A 24588-nucleotide genomic window follows, 5' to 3' on the forward strand; every position below is an offset into this window, starting at 1 on the left:
TTGGCCGTCTGTTAGTTATCTACCTGTTAGTTTTAATTCATGCAGTGATGGGAAAACAAAATGGTCTTTCATTCTGCATGATGTTAACCCATTTTTGGGGTGGGGGGATGGGATAGAGATTCACACTAAACACTACAAAACGGTTTCTATCCTACAAAAGAGAAAGTTGGCTGTAGATGTGTAAAGAGGCACTTTATACCTGCCACCAGTTACCAGTGCGACTGCTCTGTGCCAGACATTCTTCAAGATGCAGGGGCTCCAACAGGAGAAAAAGGACAATGCCCCTGTCCTCATGGAGTTTACATTCCAGTGAGAGAAGCAGACAAGCAAATGAGTGAAAAAGATGAACTGACCTAGGGACAGTGCTATGAGCAATTAAAGCGCAGAGAAGGATAGGAGAGGGAGTGCCACGACTTCCCTAGGGTGGCCTGGGAAGTCTTTTAGGAGGTGGTGCTGGAGCAAAGATGTGAGTGCTGCCAGCTCTGCAAAGGCCTGGGGACAGAGTCCTTCAGGAAGACGGACCAACAGATGGGAAATGAGGGTGTCTCATCCCCTCCACAGGAAATGTAACGTCAATAGAACGGTCCTATGCACTGACGAAAGTGGTAGGAAATGAGCAGAGAAATAGGCCGGGACAAATGTATGGAGAACCTCTTGTGTGTGAGGAAGGATTTCGAGTTTTATTCAAAATGAAATGAGAAGCAGTGAGTTTTGAGCAGGAAAATGACATGATCTGAGATGCATTTTAAGAGTCAGTTGGCTGTACGTCAAACAGACTATGTGAGCAAGAACAGAAGCCAGGAAACCAGCCGTGGGTGCCATGGTCTGGGTCAGAGATGCTGCTGGCTCCCACTTGAACGGTAGTAGAGTGAGAATATATTTTTCCAAATATGGTTTTCTTGGGGGGGGGGGGGTGATTGACTTGCTGTTGCATTGGATGGGAGATTGCAAGAAAAAGAGGTAGCAAGAATGAGTCCTGGATTTGGGCTTGAGAGAATGGTTTGATGATAGTGAGACTAATTTAGTTTAAAAAAAAAAAAAACTGGGGAAAAATCAAGATGAAAAAAATCAAGAGTCCCATAATGGACTTGTTTAGTTTGAAATATGCAGACCTAAAAGTGAGGATATTAAGCAGGCAATCGAATACATGAGTCTGGTGCCTCAAGAAAAGGTCAGGGTAGAAGCAGAAACTGGGATTGCTTTGTGTTCCATGATGTTTAAAACTGGGGGATTCAATGAAATACATTCTCTACAAAGAGAAGGTAGACAGAACAGTGGATAGGACTGTGAATCAAGCCCTGGAGGCATCCACAATGTCATGTCCAGAGGAAGAGGAAGAATGAGAAGACGGGTGATGTCTCAGGGTTCCAGAGAAGAATATATTCCAAAAAAGAAAGGGGAGTCCTTGCAGTCAAGAACAAGCTGCTGGGGCGCCTGTGTGGCTCGGTGGGTTAAGCCGCTGCCTTCGGTTCAGGTCATGATCTCAGGGTTCTGGGATCGAGTCCCGCATCGGGCTCTCTGCTCAGCGGGGAACCTGCTTCCCTCTCTCTCTCTGCCTGCCTCTCTGCCTACTTGTGATCTCTCTCTGTCAAATAAATAAATAAAATCTTAAAAAACAACAACAACAACAAAAAACAAAAAAACAAGCGCTGATTTGCCAGCTAACACCCAGGAGGGAACGGATTCCTGGATTTGGTGAGATGAGAGCCCTAAGTGAAGCTGTGGGAACAAAATCTGATCGGGCTAGAGAGGACAGGAGGGAAAGATAATACAGACAAGTCATCTTCTCTAAAGATGTTTGCTTTAAAGGGGCACCAAAAACATCAGGGCATTCATCCAAGGTAAACATGGACTCTAGCACAGTTACTTTTTAGTTATTTATACATTGATCTGAGGAACGCGCAAGGATACTTCTGTCATTCTGTTTCGAGAAGTGGAAATGCAGTTTATGTGGATACAGACACAGGAAATAGCGACTGCGAACACACCAGTCCTGGTTTTCACCAAGATTCTCATTTGTTAGTGGTACAAAATTGCCACTACTCAGACTTTTCTTCTCTAGTCTTCCAAATCCTCACCATGTTTTAGGTTTTAGACCTTGTGGGGGGGGAGGAGGAGGGGGATATGCTGATAAATTCAGTCTTTTTCTTAAAAACTTTAATCACTAAGGCACTTAAAATTCCTCATTTCTGCATAAGTCTAAATTCTAAGTCCATACAACCTCAGACAAGGAATTATTCCAACACACTCCTCAAATGCCTACAGATAGAATGGTTCTCCTTCCCAACTCTGTTTTTTTTGGTGTTCTGGCTTCTTTTAGGGTCAAAGGTATCTTGCTCAACTATCCAAGAGAAGGGACGTACAAAGCCAATGCCATTTGTCAGGCAAAAAAGCAACTTCCAGATTTGTCGGAGATGAACAAAATAAGAGCTCTGTGAATGTGTCCTGTATAATTCCATTGATTTCCCTTCTCTCCTTGGACTGACAGCCCAAAATTTCTCCTTCTAAGCATTCCATACTTACTACCATGAGGGCCACGGCAGCGGATAAGCAGATAAAAGATTTTGTAATCTGGTTTCTCGATTGTTGTGATAGCCACTGACTTTTCTTTTTTCTTTCAAAAACAATTTCACAGTCGACAGCTATTAGAAAAATACATTGCCCACCCTCCTCCGAGTCCTCAAAAGAGGCAGATTCACCTCGAAGTTGGGGCCAACCATCAACCAGCCAGCCAAGTATCCTCAGTTTTATTTAGAACCTCTAGCTTTTCTCCCAGATTGTTTCCAGAAGCCGCCTGGCTCCCAACCCTTTGGCTTCGTTTCCCTATTCTGGGGATGTACTCAAGCTGAGCTTAGTGGGTTTGCCTCGTTTCGAGCCTCATCCGTACTTGGCTTATGCGCACCTTCTGGACTTTTCCTGTTTCTGAGCATTTTCCTGAAGACTGCTTTCAACCTAAATTAGAGAACAAGGCTATACAGTCCGGATACCCTTCAGCATTTGCTAATTTTCTTCAAGAATGAAGAAATCTGGGCTTTATCTATGAGTGCTCTTACAATACATAAATTCAGAGAAAGGGAATTTTTTGAAGGTTGGAGTGTCTGGAGAGGACAATAAAGCTGGCAGATTTTTAAAAAAAGGTTTTTAATTTATTTTACAGAAAGAAAGAGAGCAAGCAGGAGGGTGGATATGGGGAGGTGGGGAGAGAGAAAATCCTCAAGCAGAACCCACTGAGCCTGGAGCCCAATCCCAGGACCCTGAGATCATGTCCTGAGCCGAAATCAAGAGTCGGCAGCCCAACCAACTAAGCCACCCAGGTGCTAAACTGGCAGATTTTTTTTTAAATCAACTGACCTATCTATGACAACAGATTATCCGACAAAGGTTGGAAATTTGTATTTAGCTTATGAAACAATAGTTAACTTAATAAGAGCACACTAAGTTCTTCCTGTTCTTTAGTCAAATGTTCACAATTCTGCAACATAAGTGTTCTCATTATTTCCATTTTACAAGATAACTGAGGCTCAGAAACCGAAGTGCCTTGCCCAGAGTCACATAGCTGGAAAGTGCCAGAACAAGACTCAAAGTATTCTGAAGCAAGGTCTCCTGTCCACTGCATCCTACTGCCATGAAAGGCTTCCACCATCCCAGCCCCGGCACATTTTAAACTGAGGGCCCCACAGATCTCCTCACGAACTGCAGCCCCACATGCTGACATCAGCAATGCAAGAGGACCGTAGGTAAAATCTCCAGGAAAAAAGACTGAGCTGGAGTTCCTATAAGGTTGTGATTCATTTAATGTTTTAAAATATTTTTAAATTTTTTTTAAGATTATTTATTTATTTGAGATAGAAAGAGAGTGAGAGAGAGCATGAGAGGGGAGAAGGTCAGTGGGAGAAGCAGACTCCCCATGGAGCTGGGAGCCTGATGCAGGACTTGATCCCAGGACTCTGGGATCATGACCTGAGCTGAAGGCAGTGGGTTAACGAAGTAAACCACCTAGGTACCCCAATATTTTAAAATATTTAAAAGTAGTTTTTGATAAATTTATTTTTGTGACCTGGTACCTACCAGAGAATCACACCACCATTAGAAGACTCGTAGCTTTGATTGACAAAAGGAAAGCTCTGTGTAGATTTCAGGCTGTTGCTCTATCCCACGCTTAATTTAAATTGCTACCAAAAACAGATCTATCAATTGCCTTGATTATTAGATCCATTTCCTTCTCTTTCCAATGTAGTCTTTGGCCAGGGCACGGAATCATTTAGCAGATATTAGAAAGTGTTGGGGAATGAACGGTTTTGAGGTATTAGGGTACCAATGAATCTCCTTTCCCCAAGGCCATGGCTTTGATTTGACACTGGAATTGTAGCTTTTATAAGGGCAATTAGGTCTTCTTTCCCTTCAAGAATAATTACCATCTTCACCAAAAGCATTTGTCCAAGACTTCTTTTCAGGTTCTATTCAGCATGTTCAATTAAGACTTTTTCATAGGTTTTTACTCATTTTCAAAATATAGCTTGTTACAAACACTTGAAAGACACAGGAAATTGGAAGAAAAAATATCATTCCAAATCCCGTGATTCATTTGACATGTTGCTGGACTTCATTTCCATATATCAGGGAATCACAACCAAAACTTGTGCAAGATTGGATTTTATAAATTGTAAAGAAAATAATGATGTAGGGATAAATATATGTAGGGATAAAAATAATGATGTAGGGATAAATATAATTTTGTATGACTTCTTTTCACTCAACATGACATCATGATTATCTTTCCACTGCCCTATGTCATTTAAATATTCTTTACAATCATGATTTTTAATAGCTATGTTTTTCTTTTTTTAATGATGTTTTCTGATCTAGTATGCATGGTTATGGGGCACACATTGATTTTTACTTATAGTTTATATATCTGGCATCATTGTGGGACTCTTACCTGTTTTAATAGTTTGTAGATCCTCTTAGTTTTTCTGTGTAGGCCATCATATCATGTGTGAACGTTTTATTTCTTATATTCTAGTTCCTGTATATTTCATTCCTCTTCCTTATTTTATCATGTTGGAAAAAAGTTCTAGTACAGTGTTGATGCATACACTAATGATACTAACAGGTGTCATATTTCATTTTCAACATGAATGTGGTTGTTTTTCCATCTTTAGTCACTTCATGTTGTAGACTATATATGTGTGTGTGTGAATCTATAATATAGATATTATAGATATCTATATTATAGATACACACATATATAGATATAGATCTATATATGTATTATATGTATATATCTAATATATACATATATGTAATAATTATATTAATATTTATATTATAAATATATAAATCATTATATATCTATATTATAAATATATAATAAATAAATATTATATTAATAATTTGATATAATATTATATATTACATATAGATAGATATGTATATATCTATATATGTGTGTGTGTATCTATGTTATAGATACACACACACTCTCACACACACACACACACACACACACACACACACCCCTTGATTTGATTCCCTTAAATTATGATTTTGGCATTAAAAGCCAAGTTCTGACAATGTATGCTTCAGTTTTCCCAGCTGAGAATTAGAGTCAAAAATAGCACCCACTATCCCCTTCCTAAGGTTTTTGCTAGTATTAATAACACAATACACATAAAGTGTTCATATCATATTAAATATTCTATTTGAATACAGGTTATTGCCTTTATCATGGTAAATGAGGTTAGTTTATAAATTTCCTTCCTCGTATCGTCTGGATTTGGTATCAAGGTTATACAAACATCATAAAAAGAGTTTCCAGCTTTTTTGTTTACAGAAACACTTTGTACAAGATATAAGCTATTTATTCTTTTGAAGAAAACTCACCTGTAAAGTCATCTGCCTCTGGTATTTCTTTCATGGTAGGTTTTTGATTATTGGTATAAACTCCCTAGTGTATTCACATTTTCCAGTATTTCCTGAGTTCACTTTGGCAATTGTTACAATTTTTATGAAATTGTTTTATTGATTTCAAATTTCTTGGCATAAATTGTGAATACTATTCTTTTGTGTTTTTCATTTCTATTTCATTTATTTTTCAATTTTAAATTTCTACCATTACTGTTTTCTACTTTTCTGCTATTTTCTACTTACTTCCTTGATTGATTTTACTGGAAGTTTCTTACTGTTATTAGTCTTTTCAAAGAAATCAGTTTTTGCTTTTGTCAATCTTTTCTATTGTTTTAAATTTTTTTAATTTCTTTAATGTATGCTCATTTATATTTCCTTCTTTCTATTTTCTTTGGAGTGACTGTGACACCCTTTTTCTAATTTCTTGAGTTGAAAGCTTAGCTTGTAATTATCAATTTTTCTGATTTCCTTCAGCAAACATTTAAAACTATAAAAAACCCTCAACCATTAATTTAGCTTCATCCTACAAGTCTCGATGTTAGTAGTTTTATTATTTTCCTTCTAAATACTTTATTTCTATAATGATTTCTTCTTTAATCCATGAATTATTTAGAAGTGTGTTTTTTAGTTTCCAAATGTACGGCCTTCTTTTGGATGTATTTTTATTTCTTATTTTTAATTTCTAGTAAAATTTCATTCTAGTGAAAAAAAAACAAAACATGATCTTAATTATTCTGATTTTTGGGTATTTGTTAAAATTTACATTTTGGACTACTATATGGTAATTTTTTGGAAATATCCCACATATGCTTGAATACCCACTAAATGTGAATTTCCGACTTTGTACTTGTTTATTACATAAAGCTTATAATTGTGTTATTCTAATAACCTATCTTAATTAAATGCAATGTGACTACTGCTTCTACTAAATCTATGTTTCTGGTATTGTACTATACTCAACTTTCTTTTACCTCGTATTTATCTAGTGCACTTTTTTTCATGGCTTTACCTTCAACCTCTTCTTTAATCATTATTCTTTGATCTTGTCTTCTTAAGACAAAATAACATCTGGAGGGCCACTTCGCCTCCGGATGATGCCTTGCTCTGTTTCATCTAATTGAACTTCACTTTCCCATTTTTTTTTTTAATATTTTATTTATTTGACAGAGAGAGAGAGAGAAACAACAAGAGAGAGAACACAATCAGGGGGAAGGGGAGAGGGAGAAACAGGCCTCCCTCTGAGCAGGGAGCCCGACATGGCACTGGATCCCAGGACCCTGGGATCATGATCTGAGTTGAAGGCAGATGCTTAACATCTGAGCCACCCAGGCACCCACTTGCTTCCACATTTATTAATTGACTCACACACCACCCTACCAATAATACAAAGTTAAATAAGACAAGATTTCTTTTCCTAAAATACCTCTAAAACTATTGTGCCGACCATTATTAGCAGATAATTGCTGTATAAAGGGCAAATCCTAAGGTAATGGTATGCACTTGATAAGCTTTCTTGCTGAGGTCACACTCTAACCGTGACTCTACAAGACCTGGGGAAGAATCCCAGTGCTTTCTGCAAGAAGGACATCCAGGTTCTATGCACGTTGACCATCACAGGGAAAGCAGTTAGCTACAGAGTCCAATCTCTGCTGTATAGTCACTCTCTGCCTTCTGAACAGATTTATTTAGATTAACTTAGACATCCTTTAAAAAATACCAGTTTGCATAAGAAATAAAAATTCTCTTCAAGTCACTTTTTTTTTTAAGATTTTATTTATTTTTTATCAGAGAGAGAGCACAAGTAGGCAGAGTGGCAGGCAGAGGCAGAGAGAGAAGCAGGCTCCCTGCTGAGCAAGGAGCTCAATGCAGGACTCAATCCTGTAACCCTGGGATTACTGACTGAGCCACCCAGGCACCCCTCAAGTCACTCTTTAAAAAGCAGTGTATGTGCTTTAACTGAGTTTGCCTGAAACATGATTAAACAAAAAGATGCAGTGAGGTATGCCATATGACTAGGTCATTAAGTCTGCCTTAGGGAACTTACGAGGCATCCAGCCTCGGAGAAGTATATTAGTGGACCAACAACACGTGCTTTATCTTCTCCAGTGGCCATTAGAAAATGGTTGTTTTCAGTGAAAAAGAATAAAATATATTTTAAATCCTGACCATTTCTGTGATTAGTGATAATCTGGGGGACATTCTGGAGTATTGATTCTTTCAAATAAGAGAATTAACATTTGGAGATTTTAGGAACCAGGAAGTCATGCCACAGACATTCATCAAGGGCCTACTTTATGCAAGCATAGTTCTATCTTGGGTGTGTGGACTGCAGGGTGTTGGAGGCGGTCAAGCCAGAAGGTTCCAAGTAGCCTTCAAGTACCAAAGGGTAAGGTTAATTAAGGAGAGGAAGACAAGACATAGAGCCAAGATAATAATCACGGAGGGGTGGGGATCAAATAAGGATGCTGTGGGTTGAAATGTGTCCCCCAGAAAGATACTTTCAAGTCGTAATCCCCACTACTTGTAAATGGGACCCTTTTTGAAAATAAGGTTTTTGCAGACATAATCAAGATGAAATCATGTTAGATTAGAGCTTGCCTTAATGCAATGACCAGGGTCATTTGAAAGAATATCAATGAGGGGCACACGGGTGGTTCAGTTGGTCAAGCAGCCTATTGTCAATTTCAGCTCAGGTCAAGATCGTAGGGTCCTGGGTTGGAGCCCAACCTCAAGGCCCATGTGGGGCCTAGTGTAGGACTCCATGCTCAACAAGGGGTCCCTCTCCCTTTGTTCCTCCGCCTGCTCAAGCTCTCTCCCTCTCTTTCTCTCAAAAATAAATAAATCTTAAAAAAATAATTTAAAAAAGAATATCAATGAATGGTATCCTTATAAGAAGAGAAAAATTTGGACACAGAGACACAGATGTACAGGCAAGAACACCATATGAATACAGAGGCAGACACTGGAGTCATGTGTCTACAAGCTGAGGAGCACTGAGGTCGGCCAGCAGCCATCAGAAGCTCAGAGAGGGACATGGAGGAGCCAGTTCTTCCAACACCTTGATTTCCAACTTTTGGCCAGAACTCTAAGGAAATTAATTTCTGATGTTTTAAGCCAGCTTGTCTGTGAGGATTTGTTACAGCAGCCTGAGGAAACTAATAAAAGGAGGATCGATTTAGGGAGGAGGTGAGCTCAGAGGGATTCTCTGAAGACTTTGAGGTTCTTTGGTACCTTTTTAGACAGTGTTTTTGGCTAGTGTCTACATACAAAGGCACTGGGCTCTGAAATCGTGATTCTCCGTTTTTGGTGAACACAGTTTGGTGGGCCAGGAGACATCAGAGACCATTTAGTAGGACAGACACCATCCTTTCCCACCTGTTTCCTAACTTTCAATGTATAGGAACCCACTGACTGATTAAAGATGATGAGAAATATTCAGAAACTAATTATAAACTTACTACAGTTTTCTATTATAAAACAATGAAACAAAGTTAAAAATAATCTAGTACTTCTGTTACATTTGGTAGTGCATTTTATTTAAATAGAGCAAATGGAGAGACAGCACATAACTAGTGAAGGCAACACAGTTTGGCAAATGATGCCTGTATGTGTCTCTTTTATCTTTAGACATATAGATGATTCATTATTGAACTCACTGCAGGCATGCCTTAAAATCTAGTTATTGGAAAATTATAGACCAAAATAATGTTGATGCAAATGTGCAGAGCTACACATTTAGGGTTAGCCAAACAACCCACCTCATACCAAAATTAGTAACGATGAAGCCAATCTAGCAGTAATTTATAATTCTAAAGCAAGTTCAGCAGCAACTGAAAATCACAACAAACTGTGGATGTTCTAATAACAATGTATCCTTCCCCCAAGATGGTGGGAAATAAAACTTGAGGCCTAAGCCCATGTGAAGGAGGAGCCACCATCTCTTCAAATAGTTCAGTCCATCCTCATTATCATCCACATGCTAGGTGCGCGGAGCATCCCTCTGGCTACCCTGGGATACAGCAGGGAACAAACAAAGTCCTTCCTCTCCCAGAGCTGCCATATTGCCAAGTGAGCGCAGCCTGTAGTCTACTTTGGAATCCTCAGTAAACTCTGGTGAGTCTTAATTTTGTTCTTAATATAAAAACTTGATAGGTTGCTATCAAGTAGGCTTGGCCACATATAAAAGAGGAACTCTAAAGAACCGTGTTTCATTGACACTCAAAAAATGTCTTACATTTCGGATGAGTCTGTGGTCCATTAGGAGGGTAATTGCTCTCTCCAGCGGGGCCGCATATTATACTTGAGAAACACTTCTCTAAAACATATCACTTAGATCATCGCAGATAACTGCCAGAATAATTTGACCTTTGACATCCTGAAACAACTTCGAGCGTTTTATCCCTCTCTGTTGGCATGCATGGAGCACATCAGCCTGACTCTGATCTATTCAGTCTTAGAGGATAAGAGATGCCAGAAGTGTGCACTGTTCTGCTTTCCCGTGCCTGAGAAAAGATTGGATTGTCTTCTTCAATTGGGGCACTTTGGGCAATACTGCCCCTGGCAGCTCTCTCCATCAAAGAGGCTAGGCCTGGCCTGAGCAGAGAGGAAGCTTGTCTAATGTTGAAGTCTCAGCTACATAGGCTTAAGGTGTTTCTGATGTACCTGGTCTCTTATGTTTTATTTATCTGGAGTTCTTCTGTACTGGACCTGTTGTTAAAATCTCATTTCAGGGGTGCCTAGGGGACTCAGTCTGCTAAGCATCTGTTTTCAGGACAGGTCACGATCTTGGGGTCCTGGGATGGAGGCCCACATCGGGCTCCCTGCTTGGCAGGGAGCCTGCTTCTCGCTCTCCCTCTGCCTGCTACTCCCCCTGCTTGTGCCCCACCCCGCCCCTGTCAAATAAACAAATAAATAAATAAATAAAATCTTTAAAAGAAATAAAATCCCATTTCAGATGTATCTCGCTCACCTACTCAGCTTTCTCAGATGCCAGAGTTTAATTTTCGAACAAGTAAAAGTGCATGACTCTTATACAAATAAAATGTTAGCATACGTCAAAAGTTCACTTACCTTACTAATGAGGGAAACATCAGGGAGAGGTAAGCCTGGCTCAAAGGCAAATTTGAGGACCGGAGTTTCATTTCATCACTCAGCTAAGGAGTGTTAAGGTGGGTTTTCTCAGTTAAAGATAAACCTAGGGGCCCCTGGGTGGCTCAGAGGGTTAAAGTCTCTTCCTTCTGCTCAGATCATGATCCCAGGATCCTGGGATTGAGCCCACATCAGGCTCTCTGATCAGCAGGGAGCCTGCTTCCTCCTCTCTCTCTCTCTCTCTCTGCCTGCCTCTCTGCCTACTTCTCTGTCAAATAAATGAATAAAATATTTAAAAAAAAAATAAAGACAAACCTGGCTAATGTCCTTCAGGACAACGCAGTCCTAAGCTTTAGGGTTATGGTTATCTACTCTGTGCACACAGGATCATCTCTGTGTCTCTTGAATGAGAATCTCGAAGTTTTCTTATACTTTCATAGAGTCGGGGCTCTAACCAAGAGTAAAGAGAAGATAAAGCAAAGATTTCACCCCGAAGAGGACCTGGTACACAGTACTCCAATGCAACATTGCAACTACCTGCCTTTGCCTCATTTCCAAAACTTGAATAGTCTTATCCAACACAGGGTTTTGCTTTCTGAAAGACCAGAATGACCAAAAAAGAAAAAAGAAAAAAATGTATTATTGTGTCTAATGCTTGATTATTGGTTATATTTTGAGTACTCATTTAACACCCACTGTGATAACTTTAAAACCTTAGGCTAATCTGTACAGTTTTCCCAGACTTAGAAAATGTAATGATGGGACCTATGTCTCTCTCTCTCTCTTGTGTGTGTGTGTGTGTGTGTGTGTGTGCACACGCGCGCACGCACACTTACCGCTCCATAGAAGGAACAATATATGAGATGATGAGATGGATTTTTCTTGTGCTAGCATTATTGGTTCCAGCTCCCTTGTCTTCCAGCTCAAATTGCATCCTCCAGGCAGAATAATCTCCTGGATAAGAACGTGAGCTTTGGAGTCAGACAGCTTTGAGTAATAATCCTGGCTCTTTTATTAACACTGTCCTCTAGCAAGTTAGTTAACCTTCCTGAATCCCGGTTTCTGCATCTCTAAATGAGAAAACAAAACCCACATTGTAGGGCTGATGGGAAGATTACACTGGAAGAACTTAGAACAATTCTGGCACATAGGAAAAGAATATAATACACATCAGTTGTTGTTCCTTTTTCTTAACTTTTCAAACCCCCTCACCACAAAGAAAATAATATACCAGGGTCTTTGAGATTTTTTAAAAAATGTACATTGTATTTTATAGGATGTTCAAGGTAATTACAATAACATTGCTACTCTTGGTCTAATTTTAACAATCTTTAAATAAGTTCTAGGTTTGTTCTGTTGTGTTTTATTTATTTTGCTCTGGATTTTCTTGGATTTTGCAGCCTCTCCGTGGATCTGGATATGTAAAATAGGGATGCTATCCTGACATTAAGTCTCTCTTCCAATGTGCCAGAAGTTCCCGGTTATATGTGTTTATAACACTCATCTCTGATGTCACTGGATCCCCGGTCATCTTCCTCTCAGAGGCAGGAATAAGGTGAAGGCATGGTACTCTAGGACCTGCTGATGAACAAGCAAGGATGGTCTGCATGTTTTATTCCCCTCCATCAAGTTCTCCTCTGTATGGATCTTGAGAAGTCCCCCAAACTAGGCTCCTGAGCCATCTGCTCAAATAAAAGATTTATTTAATCACTCTAGGTTAAAAAAAAAAAGTACAAATTATATCATGTACAAGGGACACTCACTCAACTTCAACTTGCTCATAATATATTTCCTTGAAAAGGTGGGTGCCAAAATCCAGCTTTAATTGCCTAACTTGTAATTCAGTTTTCCATAATAGGTATTAATGTCTGTCTGAGGCCTGCTCTGTGAATGAGGACAGCAGAAGCTAACATGCTAGCGAGATACAAAGTCAACAAAATCAGTTACAGATGCATGAAGGAACGGCTGTACTCCACCAATTGTTTCATTAGCAAGACTGGGGAACTGCAGGAAAGGTGGGGACTCGCTCCTTGTAGCCCGAGATGAGATTTACGCCGCACACCTGTCACTTGGTTGGTGCCCTGCTTTCTGAGAAACTCCCGGAGAAAGGAAAAGACAGAGTGAGAAATTCTATTAACCTTGTCATAGGTTCAGTGGGTGTTGTATTACTTGGTTCCTCTATGAATTTTTTGTTTTGTTTAAATGCGATCAGAAGCTACATAAGACATGCTACATGTGTGAGGTTTTGCCATCATGCCCGCGGACTGATATTTCGGCCGGCGACTGAGAAGTATCCCTGTGCCTTCTCGCTAAAGCGGCCGACAGCCTCCCTCCGAAGCAGCGACGCCTGTGACATCCGTGTCAGCGCGCATTGTCCGTAAACAAGGAAGGCCTGCCTCCGAGTGGGGTTGAGGGAATTGATGCCTCACTTGAGTGCTTTGAGAGGCCAAGATCAAAAGCACTTTTAAGCATATCATATAATTATCATCATTAAGAGGCACGAGGCGAGGAGTCCTCAACTCCCAAATTTTCAAAGCAACAAAAGCAACACAGCTTTAATGGGACTTTGAAGTCAGATAAATCTCCAGGTATTTTCATTATAGAAACTCACAACTAATTAAGAAAAACCCTATCTGGGCCAGTGTTTAATTATGTTTGCTTGTCCGCCTGTGTCATGTTCTGTGTTCTGAAAGGAGAGGGGTGTCAGTTGGATTGTACCAAAGGACCGTGCTGGGACCAGCCAACAGCTTGCAGTTTGAACAAAGCATGGCCTAGAAGGGTTTTGATCTCTTTTGTCTAAATAAATAAGTTCTTAATAAGCTTTGACGATTTTCTTAAGCCTCCGCACAGCCCAAAGGTTAGCCAGAAGTTTCTCCATAAAAGCCACACCTGGTTTATAGGTAATCTGGTATCTAGGTAGGAAGATGCTGGAAAATTCCATCTGATAATAAAATAAAGGCAAATGGCACCAACTAGACCTCTAACTAGATCTCTAAGGCAAAAGGCACCAACTAGACCAACTAGCCTCAGTCAGATCTTACCTAAAGATGGTTTTGTTCCGAACAGAAGTTGGCTCAGGTTACAGTCCTGTTCTTTCTTCCCTATGGCCTTCTGGCTTCAGGGGTGGCTGCTCAGTTTCTTCGATATCCCCATTCACTACCCACCTGCTGAATGGCTACACTCCATGCCAAGCCCTGTGCCAGGTGCGGGGAATACCAGAGCACTCAGTCCCTTCCCCAGAGGGCAGTACTGTCTGGCCGGGGAGAAAGACCACAGAAGAAAGATAGAGCTGAGTGAGGATCCTGTAGAAGGGAAGGGGATGGTCCTCTGCAGAGGGGAGATGGAGGGGGTACTGCTTGGACAGCAGGGAGAAGATCACAGAGGGGCTGGCTTCTGCATTCCATCCTTGTTCTACAGTGCGACAGTCATCTAGCAGGCAGAATGCCTAACATTTGCAAAAGTACTCTTCTCTTAAGAAATGTTTTAAAATAAAGTATAGTTGATAGTACTGCCTGTGACTTCCAAGGCCATTTTACTTGATTTTGTCTCATTTCATGTTTTTTTTTTTTTTTTCATTTCCTTATAGGCTTTGGAATCAGATTGGCTTGGATCTGAGTCCCTCTTCTTCCGTTTACTAGCCGTGTTGTCTTGGATAAACGAGCCAACTCCTGTGGGCCTCAGTGTCCTCATCTGTCTAATGGGTGTTATAGACTGCTCTCTTCAACTGCTTGCTGTGATCTTATCAGGTAATGTCAGGGATATGCTAGAACTGACACATGTCTTGGCACCAAAGGCAGTAGCTGCTGGTATTTTTATTAATAGTACTCTTTAAAAAAAAAAGTTGAGCCACAAATCTCATGCCTAACTACACCCTGATTATAGCAAGATTTTGTGAAAATCACGTACCCTACCCAAGTTCTGGATACTTAGAAGTGGATGTGTTTCATTTCCAATACAGTTGCTAAGTGATTCAGCTGATTTTAAAAGCTGCCTTCTAAAGCCTATACAAAGTGTGCCCTGGTGATACGCCCCATTGTCCTTTTTTTATTTTTAGCTACACCAACCAACCCGATCATAATAAATTTAGATCATAACATGATGCCAGGAAAGAATCACCCAGAGGAATAGTCCATGGCCACTAAACAGTTCTAACACTTGAGTAACTGAGAGACAAATAAAAATAAGAATAAACACATCTTTAAATGCTCAGACACATCTATGTTATAATGCAAAATGGTATATTGGAGCTGGGCTCAGCAGACTCTTTCATGTGGATTTGAGTAAAATGAATAAATGAGCGATGTGGAGAAAGTTTGAAAAAAGAGGAAGACCCTCATCCATTTCAGGTTTTCAGGGGATGTTGGGCCTGCATGTTTTTGTAAAGAAACATCTGTCAGGATTTGCGAACCCACCAGAGTGCCCAGATTCACTTGTTTAATGTAGGAAGAGGCTGTCGAGTCAAAAGCCCCAGGCAAATTGAGCAAGCTGGCGGCCCCTGAGGAAAGCAGGAATTTAGCTGAATGCCTGATGCCATTTTAATGCCAACTCACAGAACTTTTTGATACTAATGAGGCCCCACTATTTCAGAGCAGTTACATTAATTGACATTAATCAAAAAAATATATTGAAAGGTTCACCCGTTCTTTCAGGATAGCAGTGAGACATGCCCTGAGTTCTGGAAGCCCCCTTGCCATTGAGCAAATGTGCTGCCTTTGGGAGTCCTGAACCCTGTGGGAGGCTCCCAGCTCCCGCTCACCAGTGCATCTCAGCCCCGTCGCTAACCTTTCGGTGGTGCCTGCAATGTCAGTGTTCCTATTCTCTGTATCGGCAATGGAAGAATGGACCCCCAGACGCTGTTTTTTCATGCCGTGATTGCCTTGGGAATCTTCAGGGCAGAGCTGTCCGGATGTTGACAGCTCTTTCAACCATTCCGACTGAGCTTCCCGATTAAGTCAGGCATAAGAGAAGAGTTCTGAACCACAGACAAAGCTTCTCAGGGCTGGCTGTCCTGCCAGTCTCCATGCTTGCTTCGACAGTTACCAAATGGCACAATAGGACAATTTCACAGTTCATTATCTGAGAACTAGTGGAACCTCAAGAATTTAGTTGAGGGCAAGCATACAGACCTTGGATATATATCTAAATTTAACAGAATTACTGACTGAGAGTTGTGGAGCTTTGGTCAGAATTACCTAAAAGGAAATAAGAACCAACCTCTACTATCCAACAGGACTGGCGACTGTAATTAGGATAGCTTTACTGTTTGATGAGGAGTTTTGTGAGGCTTATGTGAAGGTAGCAGAATGATTTCTGAAGGGTCCCTGACAGCTCCATGATATTATGAGTCTACAATCAGGCAGGAAAATATACATCAATAGGCTCCCTGGAAGATTTCTGATCATTCCAATTTGGCTAGAATGATGTAGAGAGTGACTTTTCCCATGAGTTTGCTCCCCCAAGGTCTGGGCTAAGGCAAGCAGGGGCCATAGCAACTGCGCAAGTGAAAGCTGGCTCGGGAGAAGGAGCCTCCATATTCTATCTGAACCTCAAAGAAAGGTGCTATTCAGTGCAGACTCTGGGAAGTGTGAGGGTTCCTGTTCCACTGGAGCTGGGTTTGCTCACATCCAGCCATGACCAGAGAAGGGAGAGCCTTCAGCCAAGTCTGAAACCCGCTCAGGCCCTGTGGGATTTGAGTTTAGCTCTTTTAAAACAATATTTTGATGAGTTGTGTGTAAATGAATCAGAAACATATGGATTCAATTTCCCTGGAAGTGTACGTGGGTTTAAAAATTAAGGGGGAAAAATGTGTGGTGCTTGGGTATGTATCAAAAGAAAAATGTTTAAAAAATAATACAAGATGCTTTGCGGAACAGAAAGCATGCCTTCCTTCTTGAAGCCAGGGTGATCGCAGCAGAGCTAGAGGCCAGTCTTATGACTCTGAAGTTAAGAAATATGCATGGGGGCTGGCCTTCCAAGGTCTGCTGCTCTGTTGGCAGCTGCCTGCGATGTCCTGGGACCTTGTGAACAACACTCAGCAAATGAAAAGCAGACACTATCCAACAGGGAGGCCAAATCATATCTGGGCTGAAAATTAGATCACCAGGCAAACTGAACAGATTTTTCAAACAAAGTACTTGCACTCTCTTTTTAAGTTAATTTAATTCTAAATGGAGGGCAGTCCACAGGCTGAGATGGAAACTGAAGCTCAGAAGTATAAACCCCGAATTTTATCTTCCCACTCTAAAGATCCTCTGGGCCAGAGGCCATGATTATCAGTGAAATAGACTATTTGGGAACTGAAACTTGGCCAGGAGAGAGCCCAGCTACTGAATCCCTTTTGGCTTTGGTGGCACCTTTACTAGTTTGCCACATCTCCACTCCACTCCTATAACAGACACCCCAGCAGCAAGGGGCAGCTCCATTGGAAAGCAGTGAGTTTAGACTAGGGTTGCCAGGGACCAACCATACCCTAAAGCCATTTAGGGACTAATATAAAGCTGTTGTTGCTAAGCGAAGACTTGAAAACAATCTACTATCTACTATCACAGTAATTGTGTAAAGGACAGGACAATTCAACATGAAAAATACATAGAGATAAAAATGAGAAATGAAAGTCCTAACTAGGATAGTTAGCCCATGACTACTAACATTTTAGAAAATATAAGCCATCTCAGTATTAATTTTTAATGCAGTTAAACCAGACTATGATATTTTATCTGACCATTTTAATTGTTTTGAATTGCTAATAGTCATTTATTAATTGGTGAAGTCCAGCTTGTACAGATTAGTGACAGTATAAATCAGATAGCAGAGAGATAATAATGCCATCACTGTTTCATTCAACTGGGAACATTTGAGAAAACTGAGAAGTAGCAGAGCAACAGTGTTCTTGGCCTTGGATGCTCTTCCTGTCTTCTGGGCAAGGGCCAGAGAAGAGCAGTGGGAGACCAGATGTCTGGCCCTGGAAGGGGCTGAGAGAAAGGCTAATGACTGATTCAGCGGGACTTCTTCCATCCGTGACTCTGCAGGTCCTCATGTCCCTAGGGTACAGGCACCATAGTGGCTTGAGAGCAAGACCTAGCCTTGTAAAAGCTTTATCAGTTACAAGCCCAGGCTTGCCAACTGCACTGGATTCAGCCCAGTTCTTTCTATGAGATTAGATTCATCTTATTGTTCTCCAACCAAATGCATACCTACTCTAGGCTCCTTCCCTCTGTGGACATGGACTTCTCCTCTGAAACAAATCTGAGTTATCCATAATCACAGTGAGCATTTCTTTTTGCTTTTATTTATTTATTTTTAAAGATTGATTTATTTATTTGAGAGAGAGAGAGTTAGCCCAAGCAGGAAGGGCAGAGGGAGAGAGAGAGAGGATCTCAAGCAAATTCTCGCTGAGCACAAAGCCGGAGGCAGGGCTCTGGTCCAGAATCCTGAGATCATAACCTCAGCTGAAACCAAGAGTCGGATGCTTAACCAACTATGCCCCTCTTTGCTTTTGAATTTTAAAAAAGTATCTTTTTGCTTAACTTATGGTTCCCTAAAAGATATAATGTGGTTGCTCAAACAACTCTATGGACCTGATGTGTCTTTAAATTTATTCCCCAAGGCATCCTCTTCTTTCTACCACTCCAGAGCTTTCAGAGGAGGAGAGATAGGAGTCACCAGCTCTCTCCCCATCACCTCAGACCACCTCTTCTCTTCCTTAGCAGGTTGCATCATAAGCAGATTCCCTCCCTACCCCTCCACTAGCAATTATTAGGCTGAGGAAAAATCAGTTTATTTCTTTGTGTTTAAAAAATAGGAAATTCCTAATACCAGCATCAACTATGCCATGGTTTTCGGAATTGTTCATTCACCGAGCACTTGGCCAAGGGCATGCTAGGTACCAGCACAGCCCTCAGAACCAGAAATATAAACACACAGGAGAAATTCTGCTACCTTCAATCAACTTTCAGTTTCTAATAGAAGAACAGAGATGCATAAACAAATGAGTGCAAGCGAGAGGGCTGGTTACTAAGATCGAAGGATACTCAGTACAGCCAGTGCCGCAAAGGAGAGGGCTGGCCAGTTCCACATTGGAAGAGCTGGATGAGCAAAGGTTTATGCAAGAAGGCAGTTGTTTCGATGACCTCCTATTCGCCCTGTTGGTGAGCAAGAGATTCCAGCCTCGGGTTAATGGGGTGTCCGAACATGACACCAGCCCTGGGCAGTCTCAATGGACAGCAATTTGTGAGTCACATAGACTCATGTCCAGGGGGAGGAAGGTGTCTTGTCATACGTGAGATCATACCAGTCTTGCACTCTGGAGCAGGTTCAATGAGACTGCGGAAGGCTAGCTTTGTAACACCAAGAAGGTGGGCACCTCTGGTTCCCACAGGAGGCTGCGATTGGCTTGTTTGAATAATTGTGTGGCTGGCAGGGAAGTGAAACCCACTACTCAAGGACAGGCGAGAGCTGCACTTGGACCTCCTGACAAGGAATGTTGTTTGGCTCTCGTACCTTCTCTGCAGGAGCAGAATGAGGAGGGGAACTTGGGGTGAGGCCATCGGAGGCCATGCTAACCTCACTAGACCCTAAGGCAGCTCATTGTACTGGGCCTTAATTTTAGGCATGATACCACAGTGATACTTGAGGCAAGTCTTGGAAAATCAGTGAGTGGGGCTTTCACTCAGAGGTGGGCCAGGGGCATGCTGGCTTTCCAGACAACACATGAGAGCCAAGGCCCAAAGGCATAAAGCAACCTGGAAAATAAGTTAAATATTTTGGGGGGACAAAAAGAACAATCTCTTTCTACAGAATTGTCAAAAAGAAACCACAATCTGTCTTTAAAGTTTAAAATATTTAAACATTAGAGCTAATGAAAGAAGAGAAGACATGTTAATTGAGAGCAATGCGATCCAATGGAAATATCACATGAGCCAGAAATGTGAGCCCCCTAGGTAATTTTAAGTCTTCTAGTAGCCAGATTTTTTTAGAAATCAAAAGAAATAGGTGCGATTAATTTTACTGACATAGTTTATTTAACCCAGTATATCCAAAATATTATCATTTCAACATATAACAACGTAAGAAATATTAGTAAGATGTTTACATTCTGTTTTTCATACTGAGTCTCTGAAACCCAACACGTATTTTTACAGTTACGGTGTACCTCAGTTTGGACCAGCCACGCATTTCAAGGGCTCGATACCCACATGTAGCTGATGGCTGCCATATTGGACAGTTCAGATTTAGAACATTTTGAATTAGCTTGAGTTTGGAACAAAATGTGATGCAGTTTTCTCATCTGTAAATCAGCTGTTAAATTAGCAAGCTCACATGACTGAATGTAAATTTTTAGATGAGGGCTGGAAAATGCCCGGCATGTGCATTGTTACTGCCACAAACGCCTTACTGTAGTGGTTACAGATATTACTTCTAGATCCCAACACACTTTCCCACTAAGCCCACAGGCAGCCGCTCTTAGAGAATGGAGATGGCATAGAAGACGGGTCCACATGCTGTCCCAGGCTCCTCTTTAAGACTATAGCAGAGAAGCAAATCTTAAGTCTCCATTCTAGACTAAGCTTTAAACTCTAGACTTTAGGATACTAGAGATAAAACTCTCTAAGAGCCACTGACGGTAAGTTAAAAAAGAAAAAAATCTCTTCAATTAATATCATTTATGAGATTCTGTAGGTGATGATCGTAACTTGGACACTTCACAAATGACGAGACATTTTATGCCTGAAGTTAAATTGCACTGTGTAAAAGACTGCATATGGATGTATTTTGGACTTCCGTGGAGAACACTCTGAAGGGTTCCCACCCATACTTACACTGAGTTCTTCAGAAAGCAAATGTGACCGTAATAAATACACTGGGTAGCAGATCCTTTAGACACCACATCCAGTCATTCACACACGGGTACTGCTGCTCCACTTAAAAATATATATATATTTAGTAGGCCTATGTTACACAGAAAATAACAGTCTACCTAATTCAACATTGTATTGCCAAGTTTACATTTTTTGTCTAAGAGATCTGTTTTATCTTGATGATTTATTGTTAAATATCCCCATGGGGTTTTTTTGTTTGTTTGTTTTCTTTTTTTTTTTTTTTTTAATTCCTCCAGTGTTAATATTTCCTCTTCTGGCTGAACCTAGATTTTTCTGTCATCTTAAGAATGCCATTGCTTGAGAATTCACATTTCAAGCCCTGGGTTTACTGTGAGACACAGGAAGTCATTTCAGTTTTTGATGTAGAAAGATAGGAAGAAACCTGGGAAAGGAGATGCAGAAATTCAGAGACCTTGTTTTCACATTTTCCTTGGTTTTTCAAAATGGAAAAAAAAAAAAAAGGCATGTTCTTACACATGTGGATTGTGCTTTAACTAGGAAAATATGTGCCCCAAATGTACAGAATTCAAAGCTCTGGGAAGCAGAAGGAGGCCACCGTGTAATCTAGCAAAGTCAGGATGCGCACTGATCAATAAAGGCACAGTTTACAGGATAGTTAACATATTTGTGAGGCAATTTGAGAAAGCTCTCCTAGAGGTCAACTAATAAAATACTCCATAGAACACCTTATGGACCAAACGAACACCATTCTTCATTAGTATGCATTTGAGCTGCTTTCTTTCTGATCCTATAAAAGGTCCCCTGCTTGACTAATTTTTTTCTTCCATGAAACGTGCCCATTTCAGTGTGAACATTTCCCCGACCCATCGTGTAAAATGTTATCTTTGACATACATTAGGCAAATAGAAAAAAAAAAATTAAAAAGTAATGAGGAGGGGGCCAAACTGCTTTGAGAAGTTTCCACATATGTGCTAATTAGTGATTCCATCTGAAAATATTCCCAGAAAGCTGGATGAGTAAAGCAGACGGGGATAAATAATGCAAAGACCCCGTGGCATTGTCACAAACACCATAATCAGGGCTGTTTGTGAGTTCAGAGAGAGTCTCCAAGTGCTATGCCTGAGCATAAAACATCAATGAAGTAAATCCTTGCTAACAACCTCAGGGATATCACATGCACACACGCACGCATCATGCATGTGCACACACACACACACACACACACACAAACACACACTTTTTTCTTTCAACGTCTTGGTACAACTCTTCCAGGGCTGATGTCCCACTCACCAGCCCCCCCTTTCAGATCTGTTTTTACATAAAGAGAAACTGAACTTCTTGCACCTAGTTCATAGTGCTGTTGAAACGCACAGTCTTCCTTCAAACCCTGGTCCAGTTACATAAGCACATGGAGATGATTAGCTGTGAAATAAGGCATTAGTCCACAGCATCAAACACCAAATGAAATACTCTCCGATTACAGGGACTGCAACCTCTGGAAGTCCCTTTTGTGAAATGACAAGCCTGCTGGTTTCGTCTTCGGATACAATGCCCAACTGTGTTTTTTAAGTACAATTGAGTTTCATCAACCAGACCAAAAATACTGTGGGTTGAAATGCATTCTGTAAAGTCAGTGGAAAAATAACACTAGTAGCTCCATAAATGAGGGGTAAATAGCACTATTATGGTAATTTCTGGTTTTAATGCTTTCAGCTAACACAGGAAGACTATGATTTGGAAGTTGCAGTGGAGATATTAGGAGAAACACCTAGATACTTCACAAGAAGTGCTGCAGAAATGACAGCTTCAATTGTGCAATTTCAGGCCACCCCCTAACCCTGCCCCCCAAAAAGAGGGGTGAGTGTTTAATAGCCTTATGAGTGTGTATGTGAACGTGTGCCTGTGTATGTTAAAAGAGGCATTTCTAAGTTTCCCTCATTCAAGACCTTCAGATCGCCCAAGACGAAGTCAGAACCGTTCCTCCTCCCAGGGTTGCCCTTCTCCGTCTACTGACCGGAGCACCTTGTGATCCTAATTGCCCAGGGTGGAGGGGAAACTCAGTCCTCCCTAGTGTGCTGCATGGTGAACACTGACCCACCAGTGTCCTCAGTCCCAGGAGAGCAACAGTTTCATATTCTGCAAGACCAGAGTGACCTCCCACTCTCTATCAGTGACCCATTTACCGGACAGAGTTTACTGCTTTCTCAAACTTATTGGGCATGAAAACCAAGTCTGCTCTATAGGAGTAAACACAGGGTCTGGAAACAGTTTGAAGCCTGCCTGCTAATGAAAGGCCCTCAGTCTCTCCTCTCTTTAAAATCAAGGCTTCCTACAAAAAGAATAAACTGCCCTCCATGCCAGGGAGTCAAGTAACCAGGTATTTACATTTAGACAAGATAGAGTCTCATCTGGCAGCCTGGAAGAATGCACAGCTGTCAAGAATCAAATAAAGGCTTTCAGAAATCTTTCTCAAGAGCCAGGGATGCCATTTGAAGAGCAAAGTAGTGAGCAATTTCCCACTAACATCACAGGAATCTTTAAAATTCTGTTTGAAAGACACAACCTGCCCATATCCATCAAAAAAAAATCTGTGATTCAAGCCTTAAAAAATAGATTATTATAAATTTTAACATACTAGATTTCTCATTCCTGCATTGCAAGTGTTCTTCTTTAAATGGAATAAAAGATCTAGTGTGTTGATTTTTCACTATAAAAGGAATTTTTAACATTTAGGGAAAGGGTTTTCTTTTCTTTGTCTATGTATCTTAATATATGTTCTTTTTACAAGTTTGATGAGAATGTCAGAAGTAGCTGCTATCCTATGTTTAAATTTTGTTATAGTAGAATATATGAGGGTTTCCTCATTTCTATTAACTTTAATGCACAAGGGGGCTCATTAGCTTTATATCCCAGAATTGGGGTGTTCCTGAAAATGTCCGGAGGATTATGGGGACAGGGTGTATGGAATCAAGAGCTTCTTTGACGCTGTGAATTAAAAAAGTATAAGTAACAATTCTGAGCTCAGCAAGGCAATCCTCATTCAGATCATCCTCTGCGCCAGCCTTCTTGGCCCCCTGCCTGGGTCCTGAGGAAAAAAATCTTCAATAAAACAAAGTAAAATTAATAAATAAGTAGATAATAAATGCATATGTAAATGCATACATAGACTCAATGTTCAATCCTTCAGCAAGTATTTATTAGGTTCCTGGCACTGAGAACACAGCAGTTACATTAATGAGGGACAGAAATCCCTGCCCACCCTAAGCTTGTAATCTGGTGGGAGTAGTGGAGAGTAGTGGGGAGAAAATATATGTAAGTAACATGCATAATATATTTATAATGTAACTAGTTCTAAAGGAAAAAAATAAATCAGGGAAGTGACTATGAGACTGAGGAGGTATGTCGAAATTTTAGATAAGTTGACCAGAGAGAGTCTACCTGAAAAGATGACCCTTAAGTAAAATACTGGAAGAAATGAGAGACACCTGAGGGAAGAGCTTTCCAGGTAAAAGGAACAGCAAGTGCAAAGGCCCTGAGACAGAACCATGTCTGATATGTGCAGACTGTTCCAGTAGAGTGAATAGATGGGATTATAGTAGAGGGTGGAGCCAGGGAGAAATGATGAGAACAAGCCATTCAGGTAGGACCCAATAGGCCAATGTGACCTATTTTTACCTGATGGAAAGCCATGGAAGAGTTGAACAGAAGAGTGACATGAGCTCAGTAAAGATGGGATCTCAGAAATGATAGGACA

General features: G+C 40.7%; 1 long non-coding RNA gene across 2 annotated transcripts in view; it reads left to right on the forward strand.

The window, feature by feature from the left end:
- LOC116575235 overlaps nucleotides 1-24588 on the forward strand; it is a 54929-nt gene that overhangs the window by 16069 nt on the left and 14272 nt on the right. The window contains exons 3-5 of one of the 2 annotated variants that reach the window (XR_004279665.1): nucleotides 3511-3737; nucleotides 12854-13583; nucleotides 14582-14741. This is a non-coding gene — a long non-coding RNA (uncharacterized LOC116575235). The remainder of the gene's footprint in view (nucleotides 1-3510; nucleotides 3738-12853; nucleotides 13584-14581; nucleotides 14742-24588) is intronic. The other variant, XR_004279666.1, reaches the window with a different exon arrangement.

The sequence above is a fragment of the Mustela erminea genome, chromosome 16 (genome assembly GCF_009829155.1).
Source record: "Mustela erminea isolate mMusErm1 chromosome 16, mMusErm1.Pri, whole genome shotgun sequence".
Lineage (NCBI taxonomy): Eukaryota > Metazoa > Chordata > Mammalia > Carnivora > Mustelidae > Mustela > Mustela erminea.